Source organism: Alligator sinensis, unplaced genomic scaffold (assembly GCF_000455745.1).
Source record: "Alligator sinensis unplaced genomic scaffold, ASM45574v1 scaffold50_1, whole genome shotgun sequence".
NCBI lineage: Eukaryota > Metazoa > Chordata > Crocodylia > Alligatoridae > Alligator > Alligator sinensis.
This window is the reverse complement of record NW_005842059.1, coordinates 880,921-887,114: the sequence shown is the minus strand read 5'-3', so window position 1 is coordinate 887,114 and position 6,194 is coordinate 880,921.

Here is a 6,194-nt window from a genome sequence, read left to right as displayed (position 1 = left end):
TGCAGCAGCCAATGTGGGGCTGCCCTGCAGACCTGCGTCCTGGTGTCTGGGGATGAACTGCGTTGCATTGCATCGCAGTCACACTGCACAGAGCTTGGCTACTCAGGGATTTATTGGGCCGGAGTGAATCGCACCCTTGGGTGCTGGAACGGTCTGTCTAGCAGACTGGTTTGGTAGCTAACTGGCACTAGAGTGCCTTCTCCCATTTCTGACTCACAGAGGAAGCTATTGTCACTCCATCATGACGCTGCAGTGAACTTGGAGCACAGACTGAATAAAGGGTTCATTATGGTTAAGTCCTAACAAATCTCACCATTTCAGGTGTCGTTTTAATGTTCTAATATTCCATCTAATGAATGACGCGTTAATCCAGAGGCAAAATGGCCCAGATCCTGGTCTGCACTCAGGCACCAGATGTGGAACCAGAGTGTGCAAGGGGCTTGAAAGCAAGATGCTACCATGACCCTGGGACCTGCCAGTGCAATCTGCTTCCCAAGCACAGCTGAGGAGCAGCCTGAAAGCTGCTCTAAATTGAGTGACTATATGACCCAGACCACTAGGAGGACAACAGGATGCCTTGGCCACCCCCTTTCTCCCAGTTCAGGTGCCCTGAGTCAATGGGCTGTTGGAGCCACTGTGAAGCTTGCAGACCATGCAGGGTTTCTTTGGCTGAGAGGCAAGAGCTGCTGCATTTAAGTCAGGTTCAGGCCAGATAGCAAACCTAAAGCTAGACAAGGGCTTGAAGAGCAGGGTTTTGGTGTTCGACGCTTCCTTGTGTGCTTAACAATCGTGCCAGGCCTTGGGACAGTCCCACTGGCGCATGCATTTCATGAGCAGATGGCATCCAGGAAATCATCTGCAGAGAGGTGCCCTAGCCGCTACACGAAGCAGTGGAAAACACTCATGCGGATGTGGATGTGTGTGCACCCTGCCCATAGCCTGCCGGTAATGAAGAGCAACCTGGCATCAGGAGCTCATCACATCCCACTTCTGCTACACAAATGCGAGAGGCTACGCTTGTTAGCCTAACCCAGGGGCACTCAGCCCGTGGCTCCCACGTTCAAGTGGCTCTTCAACTTATCAACAGCGACTCTGTGCCGAAAACACTATCAATATGATATGTCTGACTGCAGGAGTCGGGTCTGTCTTTCCTGTAATTATGCAACATGCGGTGCATGTGCTAGCAGTCACGGGCAAACTATTGCAGTGGTTTCCTTTTGAACCCGAGCATGTTTGCCCGAGTTTACTTAAAGCGGTAGGTGCTGGGAGCAATTCAGTTAGCCCTGGCCGCCTCTACACAAGATGCCGGCTGCCCGGTAGCTCATTACTATTGCGCAGTAGCGTTGTGTGGCACAAACGGCTCCTGCACGGCTCCTGCACAGTCAGCAACCCCAGGAAGCCGTGCAGGGGCGCTACTGCACCGTAACGCTGGTTCCTGCGCAGTCATTTAGTACTTGGGTATGCAAGTGCTAAAGGACTGCGCAGTAACAACTGTGCAGTCAGCGTCTTGTGTGGACGCGGCCACTGATTACTCCAGAGTTAGGAGTCAGGGCTCCGTATCAGGGAAATAACCACGAGCTGAGCAGTAGGGTGGACTGGTAACCAGTCATACAGGTGGGCTGTAAAAGCAGGCAGCGATGCTGTTAAGAAGTTGACAGGCTCAGTAGGACTGAGTGTCAAGACGCGGATAGTGTTTGTGACCAAACCCGGGGCCCCGTGTTAGGACACCGGAGAACGGCAGCTCTTGGTGCCATTTCACCAGCTGACATTCGCAGCGGCCAGGAGGTACTTCAAAGTTTCTAACTGCCACTGCCTGAAGGGTATGGGGTCTCGGTCGCCTGTTTGAAATGGCCTGGTGTTCTCTGCTGGTCCCTAAACGGCACAAACATTTCTCTTGCCTACATCAGTAATTATGGTTACCCCCAGGTGTTAATCTTATGGAAAGGGCCAAGAATTGAATAGACATTAAGAACAAGCCTTCACTCCCAGCCAAGTAGGAGGGAGATGCAGAGAGGTTTATGCAGAGGGGTTTGAGCCCAGGCCTGAGACCGTTGGTGATGTTCAAGGTCCATAATCGGTGCAGACAAAATGCATGTCCTGACCCCGTTGCACCTGCACCAGCCCTCAGTCCACCTGCGTGTAGCTAACCCCGGGACAGGAACCAGCCTGGCCCTATTTGAGGTGCAGGGGGGAGCTGCGCTCTCCCCAGGTGACCTGGTGTTTTTGGACATGCCTGGTTTTGTGCCTGCTTCGGGCAGGCTTTGACGAGGTTGTGGCCACCCCCGAGCGGCAGCGCTGCAGCAGTGATTCAGCCTCTCGGTGCTTTGTTTAAACATAAACACCTCGAGTCAGTGCTTCTTGTGTACACGGCTCTCCTTGCGAGCCGAGCGTTGTGACAGCTCCATCAAGGTGGCATGAGTCACAGCCTCTGGTTCTCCACCTGGGAGACAACCACATCATCGACACGCTGCATTTCTTCTGTGCTACACCACAAGGCAAGGCACGGGGCCAGATTTCAGGACAAGTGCAATGCCACTAGCATCCAGTGCCGCACCTGCTAGCGCTGGATTTGGCCCATTCTCCAAACCTCACCAGTCAGGATGGTCCCATTCATCCTGACCGGTGGGCACTCTGCATTTAGACGGAGGCTGAACTTTAAATCGCTTTGTGTTCAGAGGGAGCAAAGCTGACATCTCACCGGTGAATCAACACGGGCTCCCTCCTGGTCCTCAAATCAGCGTACCATTCACAGCAACTGCTCTCTGGGTACCTGCTCCCAGCGCACACCGAAGAGCCGCATCTCTTTCCCATTAATGTTAACAAGCATCAACCCTCTAATTGCCGCACACGTCAGCGAGAGACAAGGCGCCTAGCTCTAACCTTGAGTCGACAGATGCGGCTGCACCATGTCTCATGCATTAGGAGAGTCAAAGGTGCCCCTTTCTAGTCATTTTAGCATTTAGCGCTAAATGGCCTGGATGCAGGGATTTATTGAGCAGGCTGGGAATGCAGGGACCTCGTTCTTGAATGAAACTGGAAACGCTCCTGAAGTAGAAGCTGCTTCCTGGAAATGCAAACAGCTAGAGATGCTTTCAGGCGACCTCTCAGATCACCACCAAGGCCCCCAGTGTCAGGGCCAACTCTTTCGCAGGAATTAGGTGCCGTGTTTTGAACACCGAGATAAGTGAGGTGAGAGACAAGGAGCAAGGCTGGGGTTTGTTAATGGCTCAGCCATGAGAAGCAGATGGCAGACTGTCTTGCGGTTACAGATGCAGGAGACCTGGCCTGGGTTCGTTTCCCAGCCCAATCACGGTTAGGACTCTGGCTTTTCGTTGGGAGCAGATTTGCTCTGTAGGGAGGCAGGGACAACTAACCAACGCTCCCAGGCTGACTGAAGGCAGCAGGTGCCCTTACAGGGCCTGCCCCCGAGGTGGTGGGGGAGCCGGTCTGGAAGGGGCAAATGGGGTGGGACCGGGTGGGGAAGGGGGCACATGACAGGCTCCAGGTAGGAACTGAGCTAGGTGGAAAAGTTCCAGCGCGTTTTTCCCCGGGGTTACTGTATCCTGCATGGGGAGTAGGTCTGCGCACCACGTGTCCACTCCACTTCTGTTGCTTAGTGAAGCAAGTCTGCTCTGCGCTAAACACGCTTTGCACGTGACGACAGGTGAGAGACTCAACCCCGTGGGGGCCGACCTTTCTGGCAGGTGTGCCACAAACTAGCCCCGCACTGCCTTGAGTGCTGCGCCGATCCTCCTCCTCTGCCTGATCTGCTGCTCAGCTTTCTGCACCCTTCCCTGTGCTTCCTGCCTGACCTGCTTTTTGCTCCTGCCCAGTCTGTGCCCTGTTTTCTGCTCCCTGCCCCATGTACTGCTGCAGTACCCGTTCCCTCCATGCCTTCCTGCGTGCCACGCACAGAGGATGCCCATACCACTTGTGGCATGCAGGCTGCAGGTTGCAGCCTTTCCCTCCCCCCGCCCAACTTGACCTTTCCTGTGCCTCAGTTTCCCTTCAGCAAAGCATTTTGCATTTCCACATGATTAAGTTCACTCATGTTTGTGAGGTTCTCAGGCGATGGGGTGGGGGGCAGCTGCACCTTGCTAGAGGCCTGGGGATGTGGCTGATGACCTCAGATCCGCTGACCAGAGGGAACAGGTTTCAAGATGGGCTGTTAGTAAAACGTGCCCGTGTCCCACTTAGATTCCTACAGCCGTACATGGAGAAGTGATCAATATGCAAGTCAGCCAGGCTCAGGAATAGCGTGTCTCAGTCATCCCTGTCTTGCATACTCAACTAGAGAGCTTTAAGCTTTTAAATAAATAGGAATTGACATTTATTTTCAGCGGGCGACATCCCAGGAAATATCGCGGCGTCCTTGCCACGGCTGTAAAAATGCAGTAATAAATTATTTTCTTTCTTAGCTAAGCAGAGCATCCTTAAAATCTTGCTCTGATTTAAACACATGCCATTGCCAAGATCCCTTCATTCACAGGCAGCCGGAGTAGCTGCTCCGTGGCAGGATTCCTATTTGATTCTGTGACTCTGCTGCACCATGGGCAGATGAACGTGTGCGACGGAAACACGGCTGGTCCTCGCACGTCACACGGAGGGGAAAAAAAACAAACAAATCCCACCCCAACTGCTGTCTCTGAAACCCATGAGGACGCATCTTCCGTCCGTGTTCAGCCCAGGCCCAGGGAGAGCTCCCTCGAACGGGCACAGAGCTTTGCTGTGCCCTGGGAGCCGCATGTTTGCTAACCTGCTGGCTCTGTACTTTGAAACTGCATTTCTGACTGTTTGCTAATCGCTTTGGAGGATTCCCGCTAATCCGTTCTATGCACATGTGTGCAATATTCCTTCATTGACACAAGGATATTAATAGCCTCCCCTGAGCTCGTGAAGATGTTACACTTGATTACAGAGCGATCATCACCTCCCTTGTCCCCATCATCCCACTGCCTTCATTCTGACTGTTTGCATTGCATTAGCCAGGACAGCGGGGTTCAGCTGGTACACAACAAATAGAAGTAAATCATCTTTCCTACTCCATCCCCTTTCAGAGAATACTATTAATAAGCCACCGCACTTTCAGAAAACAGCCCATTGCACTGATCATCCAAAGGAGATCAAACAGAGATTTGCCATTTCAATTCCTCAAAGTCAAAGTGATTTTTTTTTTTTTTTTTTTGGTTTCTAGTCTGCAAACTTGTTATTACCTTGTGACGCTGACTCAATCTGCAAAGTGTCTTCCTGGGATAATTTCAGCAACGCTGGTAAGATTTCCTCTCTGCACAGGCTCTGCGAGCATTTCTCACTGCCCCGCACTGCCGAACAGTCACCTGCCACGGTCAATCAGAGACAGAAAGAGACGTGTTTCAGTCGTGACAGTCAGGACTGACACCGAAAGGATCCAGGCTGCAAAGGAAGCAAGATGTTATTTCAGCGGCTCCTAGGAGATTTCATCCCACAGGACACAAGACCCTGACGTTAGGTACAATGGTCTCTCTTGGACCTTGTTTCCTGGACTTCATTTCAGCTCGGAGGAGAGCAAAGCACTCTGAACAATCATTTCAACCGGCGATCCCCTTGGTAATGACACGAGAGAGCTCTCCAGGACCCACATTCCTCTAAGCAGTGGGCGACTGCCTGAGTTGCACATTAGTCCCGTCCTGGGATCTACCTGGAGAAGACTCGCGCTGCTCCCCTCTCTCGAAGGCCGGCAGCCCCTACCTTTTCAGAGGAGAGGCAAAGTGCTCCGAGTCACATCACAACATCCTTTTGCGCAGAGGTGACTCTCCTATTCTGCATGCACCTCTGCGCCCACGCAGGCACCGCCTGGGGAAAAGGCGGCAGCGATCTTCCCCCATCAGTGGCATTTCTGCCTGCTGCTTGTAACGGGCTGGCTGAGCTGCACGCGGGAGGGCACGCGTGGCTGCCTCGGAGGACAGCGTTTCGGGTCTGGAACGGGGCAATCGGCACGCAGCTTCAAACCATCTCTCCCCCCCAGCGGAGAGCTGTGAAAGACGGCGGGTGCTTGGCGCAGATTGGCACCAGCTATATCTCTCTGGGTCAGAGGACGCAGGCTGGTGGTATACAGCCCGAGGAGAAGTTCCTGCACCCAATCGCGCCTTGTAGCAGTGACCGGAGGCTGAGCCGGCGACCCTCCACCGGGGTGCAGCCGCCCCCAGGGGTGCTGC